This window comes from Gavialis gangeticus, unplaced genomic scaffold (genome assembly GCF_001723915.1).
Source record: "Gavialis gangeticus isolate Ggan-Ray unplaced genomic scaffold, GavGan_comp1, whole genome shotgun sequence".
In the NCBI taxonomy this organism is placed as follows: Eukaryota; Metazoa; Chordata; order Crocodylia; family Gavialidae; genus Gavialis; species Gavialis gangeticus.
This window is the reverse complement of record NW_017729032.1, coordinates 34,476,357-34,487,014: the sequence shown is the minus strand read 5'-3', so window position 1 is coordinate 34,487,014 and position 10,658 is coordinate 34,476,357. Positions and strand designations below refer to the sequence as shown.

The following is a 10,658-nucleotide window of genomic DNA, read 5'->3' as shown; positions in this document are numbered from 1 at the left end:
CAATCAGTCCTGTCTGTCGTGGTCCAGCCAACCATGACATCGCTTCTCCGCCACCGACTTTCCCGGCATACCCCTCCCCTGCGCATCGACGCGATTTACGATCCATCAATGAAGAGAGAATTAGCAGTCTGCTTTGTAACCCAGATAGTTGAAACAGAAAGTATTTAATCAAGCTGCTGTGCCTACGCGTCTCAATCATCAGGGTGTAAGTAAACAAAAATAAAAGCTTCTTTACTATAACTCGTAAATCTTATACCCTAGCCTGCGGTCAACAGACTCCATGACCCGTAGCTAGAGAAAATCTTACTCTCTCTCTTAAAGGCAAAGCAAACCTTCTCACAGTGCCTCAGGTTCTGACCCTGCAGCGCATGACAGTTAGTACCATCTGCGAGGCTTGGGTTGCTGTGTAGGGGAGGAAAAGGAGATGCAGACAGCGCCCCCTGGCACCAGGGTGTGGAAAGTGGGCAGCATCCCGCTAATTACAAGCAATCAATCGATCAAGATCAAGGCATGGCAGGCGAGTAAGCAGGAGGTTGGCCCATAACAGGTGGGCGGAGCCACCAAGAGAAAGGCTCCAGTAGCAATACTCCTGGCACAATCATCCACAAACCAACGGATTGGTTGAAAGACAATGGGGCCATAAAGAATATCTTGCACCGATGCATATAAAGGGATCCGTGGAAGTGGGACTTACTTCTCCCACTGGTATTATTCATCTTAGAGACACCCCCTTGGAGTCCCTGAAGTATTCACTGTTTGAGCTGGTACTGGGGCACAGTCCGCAAGGTTTGCTGCAAATATTGAGGGAAGATTGTGAGTACCCCTCTGCAGCAGCTTGGGACCCCATGACGTATCGGCAAACCTTCCAGTGCTGAGTGCAGCTGGCCAGAGACATAGCTATGGATAACTTATGGCAAGCCCAACAGCAACAAAAGGAGAGGTACGACATGCACTCCAAAGAACGAGAATTCCAACCCAGGCAGAAGCTGCTCGTCCTGTTGCCCCCATCCACCAGCAAATTATTAATGCAATGGCAGGCGCCTTTTGAGATAACCAGGAGGGTAGGCCCTATGGACTATGAGGTATATAGGCTCGGCCATGTCCGTACGAAGCAAATTTTTCACGTCAACCTCCTACGCAAGTGGCCACAGCCCGAGGGTTGGGCTGCCTTTCTAGAAGAGGGGGAAGAGGATCTTGGACCCCAAGGGAGAGAATCAAACACCAGACCAGAAGAATTAGATCAACAATTCTGCACTGGGGGAATCTGTCCACCACCCAGAAAAGGGTAATACAGACGCTTATTGCAAAGTTTAAAGATATATTTAGGGAGGAGCCAGGTTGTGTCCAGGGGATGTATCACTGGATCCGCACTCCCCCAGATGCCATAGTGCAAGATCGATGGCGCCCAATACCCCACCACCTCACAAGGGAGATTCGTAAGGAAATTGAGAAAATGCTAGAGCTAGGAGCCATATGGCCGTCATGAAGCCCCTGGAGCAGCTCGCTCATACCTGTACCTAAACCGGACAGTACATTAAGACTCTGCATAGGTTACCGGTGCCTGAACAAGATAGCCATCTTCGATGCCTTCCCTATGCCCCATATCACCGAATTGGTGGAGCAAATTGGCTCTGCCAAATTCATATCTACTCTGGATTTGGTAAAGGGGTATTGGCAAATCCCAGTAGCCCCGCGGGCCTGGCCCAAAACCACATTCGGAACATCATGGGGGTTGTATGAGTTTGTGCATATGCCCTTTGGGCTGCACAGCGCTGCGGCAACATTCCAACACCTAATAGAGCAGATACTAGCCCTTCAAGCAAGCTATACGACAGCATATATCGATGACATCATCATTTTCACACAGTCTTGGACACAACACCTACAGGCATTAGAGGCAGTACTCACAGAACTGAGGAAAGCAGGATTAACAGCAGACCCCTGGAAATGTGCAATTGCACAACAACAGATGAAGTATTCAGGTTTCCTAGACCATGAGACCACTAGCTGAAAAGGTGGAAGCCATTCATAAGTTTCAAGCCCCTCACATGCCCCAGCAACTCCGGTCTTTTCTGGGCCTGGATAATTACTATCGCCACTTTTTGCCTCGATTCTCTGAGCTAGCAGCCCCACTGTCAGATGCACTAACAGGGCCCACCGCGAAGGGGATAAAGTGGACAGGGGAAATGACTAAGAGCTTCCAGCTACTGAAGAAGGCCCTGTGTCAGGATGTAGTTGTGCATGCACCTAACTTTGGTAAATCCTTTGTGTTACAGACAGACGCGTCGGAGACCACCATAGGGGCTGTGCTGACGCAAGAAGATGGAGGGATGGAAAGACCAGTGGCCTGTGCTAGCAGAAAGCTATCACCGGCGGAGACGAGGTATGCCATGATTGAGCAGGAATGTCTAGCAATATGGTGGGCGGTAGAGCATTTCAGATACTATTTAATGGGCTGGGAGTTCACATTAATAATGGACCACGCCCCATTAAAATGGCTCAGCACAGCAAAAACAGACAACGCTGAATTATGAGGTGGGCCCTGGCTCTCCAACCTTTTAAATTCCAAACGGTACACCGGCCAGGGGTAAACAACATAATAGCATATTTCCTGTCTAGATGCAATGAAACGTCACAAGATACCATGGGAAAACAAAAGCAGATGGAAGAACGGGACAAGGCACATAGGACAACGACGACCCTAAACAAACCACCCCAAGGCAACTGGGGGGTGGGTTATGTCACAGAGAGAAACCAAAGGGGGGACCCCAAAATACTAGGGGGAAGCCCTGGGGTAAGGAACCTTCAGAGGGGCTGGAAAGAGAAAGAAAAAGTGAAAGGGGATACTTACCTACAGCGCGACCAGCAGCAGAGCTGGGACCGAAGGAAGAACCACACGGCTCATCAGCCACACCTTTATACAATTGTGGCCAGCCGGTGATGTCAGCCGCGATTGCTGGCTGGCAGAAATAAAGAGAGCCACCGGCAAGAAGGAAGGGAGCGGCAGAGTGATGCCGGCAGGAACACTGGCAAGAGGTGCTGTGCCAAAGCTCTTGTGGAAGCAACAGGAGCTGCGTTCCTCACCCGGGAGGAACGCACTGGCACGTGTTGCGAGCCCAAGGTTGCAGGCAGTGGCGAAAGGAGCTGGGAGCCCAAGGCGGCTCCTCAACCCTGGGAACCTGAACAGAAAGGCAGAATGACGCAGGAAGACTCTAATGTCAGAGACCTCCGCAGAGGAGCTGAAGAGGCCAGTGCAGCTCCTGGCATCAGACCAGGTGGGACAGTTGGGGGCACCAGGGGAGCTGAAGAGGTATACCAGGTGGGAGACGAGGGGACAGGCGTCCGTCAGAAGACCACCGCGTTGCCGACGAAGCCAAAGGTGGGGCAACGAGAATTGAGGAGCGGGGTGCAAGCCGCAGGATACCCCGGCCGTGTGTAGGGCCAAACCAAGATCCTTAAGGTCGATAGGAAGTTGTTAGCAGTTCAGCCAGGGTGTCAACAATGGGGGGCAGTTGGGTTCCTCAGAGGATAGCAGCAGTCCTTGTTTTTGTTGTTGTAATTTTGTGTTTTCCACTTTCAGAGGGGTTGAGGGTTAGAACTTGGGGAGCCAATGTCACCTGAATGATAAATTTATGGAGTTTATGGGTTATATGTAATAAATGCCCATTAGCCAGTTTAGGCTAGATTCAAAACTTAGTTAGACTTGTTACAGAATTCCAAGAAATTGAAGCCCAAGGATTTTAAGAAACTGAGGGCACTAAAGGGTCATCGTGGTGATATGGAAAGTCCCAGAAGATGAGGGCACTAAAAGTTTGCAGCAGGGAAAATTCCACTTGGTGGGTAAAACTTTCCCGCCAAAGAAACTATCCATGACATAATATCCGAGTCCAAATTTGGGAGTAGTGACGAGTTTGGGTAGGAGGGGCCCATGACGGCAATTCACCCAGTATATAACCCATAAACTACCGTCCCAATTTGGAGGTAACCTCACTTGCGGAACAAAGGAAGAATCGCAAGTGTAGGCCGGATCAGACTGATCACCTGAACCACCATCTCCATGAATGCAAATCTTTTGTTCACGCTGAAGCCACGGAGCGCCTGAGTGGGACCGGAAAGGGAACTTATTCCTACCACTACTGAGGCCAGCCCATTAAACTGCAATTAAAGAATGAACAGATATCTGGGTATTTGGTTTCTTGGAATCCTAGGACTGTAAGTATAATATAAATAATAATAGTTATTTTTTTTCTAGTTTGAATTTAATTTTAATTGTTATATGTAGTTATAGTGTTTTGATGTTTGTATTGTTCTTAAGGTATGTAGTTATAGTGTTTTGATGTTTGTATTCTTAAGACAAAGCAATGTTGTGTACACCGTAAGCTCTTTTCAAATAAAATTGTGTTGTATGAATTAAGGGTATAATCATTGTGAAATCATGCAGTTAGCCCAATACTCCCCAGCCAGGAGCATCAAACGAATCAGTAAATAGTGTGGGATCTTTCTCCAGTCCATAGACCACTAGAAAACATGGCGTCATGAACAGGATGCGCTGGTTATCCACTTATGAATGGGGTGAATGTGTTGCAGCATTGCATGTTTCATAATGATAATGAGGGTACTTGGAAAGTAAGCATAAAAGATTTTAAAAATTAAGATGAAATAATTACATACAGTTTTGTGTTTACGCAAGATGGTTTAGGGTGGTATTTAAGAGGCATTCAGAAAACATATGGTCCACAAGATTGGATCCTAGAAAATAAGGAAGTAAAGCCAGAAATAAAGGTGTGTAGAAAGAAGGAAAGCAAAAAAGATGAAGGAGGGCTCTGAGAAATAATGTGGAGAGTGTTAGGAAAGGGAGTATACAATCAGTTGGAACTGCCCTTAGCTAGGGACATAACACACTCAATGGCAGGGGAAGTAGTAAGAGAGTTAGAAGTAAGTTGGAAGCAAGCTTCAGGAGGTCCTTTGAAGAAACCGTCCCTCTTAGGAGAGGTGACTCGGGGGATTATTCGGTTACTGCATAAGGTAGAAAATTTAGTTGCGGAAAATAATGCCCTAAAAATGGCTGTGAATCCAACTGAAGTCAATAAAACAGGAGAACAGGAGGAGAAACTAAGTAAAACACCCATACAACTTACTGCACACTCTCCAATTCCTCCACCCCTGTATGGTGAAGTTACAGCAGAATTACAAGAATTGAAAGAAAGCTATGAGGTAGGAGAGGTAGCCGGAGATAAAGAAAACACAATGCAGGAGGCTTGCCCTATAGTAACTACCACTTGGAAGCAACAGGGGATGAATCCTGCAGTTAGGCAGAATACCTATCGAGAAAGGAACAGGGAAGAGATAGAGGAGATAGCGAGGAGAACGGCACGACATGCCAATGAAAATCGTTATGTCTGGCTGGGTAGGATAATAGAAGAGGAAAATGGAATAGGAGTGCTGTTGAGCCAGGAAGAGACCATGCCATTACTGAGACATTTGGGATAGGGTAAGGGGGCAATCCTCATAAACACAATGAATATAATTCCAGGATTGATGTATTCTATAACTTTAGCTGGATTGGAGTTAAAAACCACCTGGGAGTTCTAAGCTTTCCCCAAAATCTAGAGGGAGGCATGAATGATGTCAGGTATATAATATGGGGAATTAGTTTTGCCCATTGGCTAGCCCCCCCAAACGCCCTGACAGCAGCACAACTAAATCTAAGGAATGATTGTTTGTTCATTACTACTGCCGAACAAGTGGCATGTCATAGGATGGCATTAGAGGTAGCAGCAAACCATGATAAAAACCCCAGGAGTTAAAGCATGGTTACTGCTACTGGTGGGGAAAACACCCTGGGAGGTAACTGACCAAATAGGAACCATACTGCAGGAGGATGAAATTAAGAAAAAGCCCAAAGTATATGTAACCAAAAAGGGTCCAAATAAATCTATCCCAACTAGAGAGGATAAAGCAATGTTTGGATACTTGTTAAGTAAAGGGTTTGAAAGGGAGAAGTTAAGGAAAAAATACGCTAAAGGAAAATAAGCAATTGGCCATAAACTATGGGTGGAAACCTTGGAAGGAATGGGCCGTTGAGAAACAAAGCCATCCAAAAAACGAGCTATGGGGGGAGAACCAATAAAACTTGGCCCTTCCCCCGAGACAGCTGAAATTACGTCAGAACAACAAGATTCCGGTCCTTATGTGAACCTAGAATGTGTGAATCCCGAAGATTTAAAATTAGAAAAGGTAACCTTCCTAATTGATACAGAGGCACAAGTTAATATAATAAGAAAGGCAAACTCAAATTTGGTCATACCAAAAAAATGAAGAAATCATGATTACAGGAGTGAATGGGAGTCACACTACATCAGGGAGTCCAAACATCAGGTTGGAACTATAATAATGATGGGAGGGAAAGAAATAGAGGTATTAATTGGCTCAAAGAATATATTAGTTATAAGTTGCATAAAGCATGATTTTCAGATAAAAGAATTGTTAAAGGAAATGTTACCAATTGAAGTTTCAAAAGGGAACTTCATAAACCTAAGCTAAAAAGCAAAGTTCCCCCATGACAAAATTGGTACGCGCCTACCAAATTAAGGACTTGTTATTAATGCCAACCCAAGCATTAATAAAGGAATTAATAGATATGGGAGCTATTGAATTAACTACTGCAGGCATGTATGTCAGTCCTGCCTGGACCTTAGAAAAAGGCAACAGGAAGATCAGATTAGTAGTAGATTATCGAGAAGTAAATTCAAAGATAGAGGATGTGAGTATCATGCAAAATCACACCGCACAAGAAATACTGTATTCCATTAGAAGCTTAGAAGATCACCTATGGGGAGCAAGTATTGATTTGAAAAACATGTTCTCAATCCCTATAGATGATGAAGAAGGTTTATTAAATATGAACCTTAATGGGAACACATACCGATGGAAAGTATGTCCACAGGGGTATAAAAATTCACCAGCCATAGCAAATAGTTGCATAAACAAAATCCTTATCAATTTTCAGGCCAATACAAGTTACATAGCCAAGGGAATAAGAATCTGGCAATATGTAGATGACATACTAATAACCGGCCCCACTGAGAAACAGGTCAATGAAACTCTAAAGCTGTTAATTAACCATTTAACTCAAGAAGGCTGAAAGGTAAATGCAGACAAAACCAAATTAGCAGCTACAAATTTTACCTTCTTGGGGAGAAGAATAAATGAAAAGGAAATAACCCCAGAAGATAAATAGGTGATGGCTTTAAAGAAAGCAACAGAGGCTCCCCAAGGACTGTAACTGAAATGCAGGCAGTATTAGGAATTATCAATTGGTTAAGAGATTGGATTGAAAATGCTATGGTGCAAACCAAGGCTATTAGAGCAGCCATAAAAAATAAGTGCTGGTCAGCAGCAGCCCGAAGTCAAGTAGAGAGAATAGTAGTGGATTTAAGTTCCCGAAAATTAACTTTACATCGAATACACAATCAATTACCAATGGAACTATACATTAGGACAGGTATAGATTGGGTAAGTGGAAAAGCAGTCCAAGGAAGTAAAGTAATAGACTTGTGGAGTTTTACACTTAAAGGACCTGAAACTAGGTATGGAACTTTAGGTAAAGTATTACTTGGGTTACACTATTGTTATAAAAGGTACAGTTGGGAGTTAACAGAGAATGCAAAAGTCCATCATCCTGCAGGGGGAGAACCCATGAACCTTAATACTCCAGCTGCAGATTTAGAAGGAAATCATAGCACCTGGGTAAAATTAGCTTCTAGCCTAACTCAAAATTGGGGGAAAAATTGACAGGGACATAGAACCCTGAATGATAGCCAAAAAATAATGCCACAGTGGGCACATGATGGAGGCACGTTTATGGAAGAATGGGGATTTAGTGATGGTTCAACCAAAGATGGGCATAAATTTGGTTGGAAATGTACCAGGTGTCAGGTAACCTGCCTAACTAATGAAGTGAATAAATGTAGTGCCCAGGTATTAGAATTAAAAGGAATACAAACACTGATACAACATTGTATGGTGAATCACGGTTCAGAAATCTGGGAGTTAGTAACGGATAGTAAGGACATCTGGCAGGTGTTTGTCCCAGGGTACAAGACATGGAAGCAGACTTACCAGCAACTCCAGAGGCAGCGTGTGAGGATCGGGAGGTAGCACCCGCGTGGCTAAACATCATATATAAAATACACATCATATATAAAATCAACTGCACACAACCAAGAAGGGAGAGTAGGTCAGTCTGGACAGATTGGGCACAACAAAATCAGGACAGAGAATGGGAGGAAACGGTAAAACCTGAATTTACCTCACTTTTAAATTTTGTAACTTCACATGTATCAATTACCAAGAACATTTTGCAAAAAATGCAGAATTTTATAAATTTAACTGAACAAAATGAAAAAGTCACTAATTAAAATATGAGAATATAAAACAGGTTACAATTTATCACATGTACACAACTTCATGAACCCAGCACCTTTAAGCAATTTAATCGTAACAAATTTAAGTAAGTTTCAGGCTTTTTTGGTTGCAAAGAAAAGCATGAAAACCTGGTGTGGGTGCAGCCTGGAGGCTCTGAAATCAGCAAACTCTTTGATGTCATTGGTATTTGGAGTCACCTGAAAGAGAGGTTTGCTTATTGTAAGACCAGGGATAAAATTCTGGTTCTATTCAAGTTAATGGCGGTAAACCTCCCATTGACTTCCACAGGGCTAGGATTTCTTCTTTGAACCTGATCTTGGTCTTACTCAATAATTGAAGGGATTTATTTTCTGTGGCAGTCATTGTTTTTCAGCCTGATTCTTAAGAAAGCACTTGGTATGAAAATCTAGCACTGAACAGAATGAATACAGAATCAACTTGACACGCAGCATGGAGCCAGCCTTGATATCCTCAAGAAAAATGAGCCTTTGGCATTGTAGAGGTCTGCTACAGAGAGTTTTACTATCCTGAGTGGCAGCAGCAGCACATCTTGAATGTAGGTCAACAAATATTTGTCAAACCTCCTTTCTACTGCCTGAACATTCTCCTAAAACAATCTGCCCGTGTCTCATCGTTTCTTGTAATATGTACTGTTGGCCTCTTCTCTGGTGGTTTTAAGCTGGTTTTTATGCCAATAGGTTTCTTCTTGTTTCTGTAATAGATTTTGTTTCCTCTGACATGAGTGGTTGGGTAACATGCTACTTTTCTGTGTTTTTCTCTTTGACTCATTTTGAAAGTGGCAGTAGATTTAAGAGTACAAGCAGAAGACGCATTTACACTTGTGCAAATGGCCTTTACACCCATGTAGAAAACAAGTGGGCACACAATGAATAGCCCCGTGTTGGGATACCTTACTACTTAAATCTGGTGTAGATATAATCCAGGAAAAAATATGCGGTAAAACTATGGTGCTGTCTAGTCACACCTTATCTGGAATAGCCATTTGCTCAATGCAGGCACACTATTACTTACTCCCCTTCTGCTAGTAGTGAGATATTGTAATACTGTCAATAAAATGCAACTATTGGAGATAGCTTCTCATATCTGTTCTAGATCCTGATATAATTTATGGAAATGTTGCTTAAAATCATTGTCTATTACACTGGCATAAGTCTGTGGTGTCAAGGGTCTCAATGTGGTCACATTAGGGTAAGTGCATAGCACCTTTCATCCCTACCACTGCCCACTTTGTAATGTGATGTAGTAGCACTGCTCAGAAGCCGTGAATAGACAGGAACTAGTCAGCTTCATGCCTGCTTGCCCTCCTCTTTTTCAGGGCTTCTAATACCAGCCCTTAAACTGATCAGTCATCCTTCACCCAAGGATGATAGGTGAATACTTGAAGCAAACAGCTGCTCTTCTGCCAAAAACTATCAGTTTACGAACTGAAATGTGGGGCTTCCATGCATATCACAAGCCTCATTAACCCTATTTCCTCCAGCAGTGCCTGCCAACAATACATTTCAATGAGACCCTGTAGCAGGCTGTGCCATTAACAACAGAATAGGAAAACTGAGATCTTGTTCATTTTTCCACACCCATTGCTTAGAGATGAAAACATGGTCAGAACGGTGAGACAGAAACAACTTTGGGGCAGCAGCCCCAAGCAAGTTTGCTTCACTTGCTGGAGCAGACTGGTAGTGAAACTCCAGCTATGACCCCCTCTTCAGTTACCTGTACACTTCACAGACCGCATGCTGCGGCCTCAGAGTATTCCAGCAGAGGACAGCCGTTCACATGGTATTAGGACAAGGGCAAGCGATTATTTCAGGTGGAGGGCCGCTTACTGAGCTTTGGCAAGCCATCAAGGGCTGCATGACAGGCAGCCAGGGCCAAATAAATATTAATTTTCTAGATTTTTTAGGGGCGCTGTGGGCCAGATAGAATGGTTTGGCAGGCCACATCCAGCCCCTGGGCCGCATTTTGCCCAGCCCTGTATTAGGACATCACACCTCAGGTTACAGGCGTCCCAGGTAACAACATCACTCAGCATTTTCAAAAATGAACTGATCTAAAGCATCCTTGGGAGGTATGCAATTATTACACACATTTTACTTACAGGAAAATTAAAATCTAGAGCTTATCACTGGAAGTTACAAAAGCTTGTGTATATAAGGTCAGCTTGGGAAGTCCCCACTGTTGCATAAATTGCTGATTTTATCCCCTGGAGG

General features: G+C 43.9%; 1 long non-coding RNA gene across 1 annotated transcript in view; it reads left to right on the top strand.

Moving 5' to 3' along the window:
* The first annotated feature begins 4,833 nt into the window (after window positions 1-4,833).
* LOC109303434 overlaps window positions 4,834-10,658 on the top strand; it is a 6,657-nt gene continuing 832 nt past the window's right edge. Inside the window, exons 1-2 of the long non-coding RNA XR_002099111.1 lie at window positions 4,834-4,844; window positions 7,932-7,938. This is a non-coding gene — a long non-coding RNA (uncharacterized LOC109303434). The remainder of the gene's footprint in view (window positions 4,845-7,931; window positions 7,939-10,658) is intronic.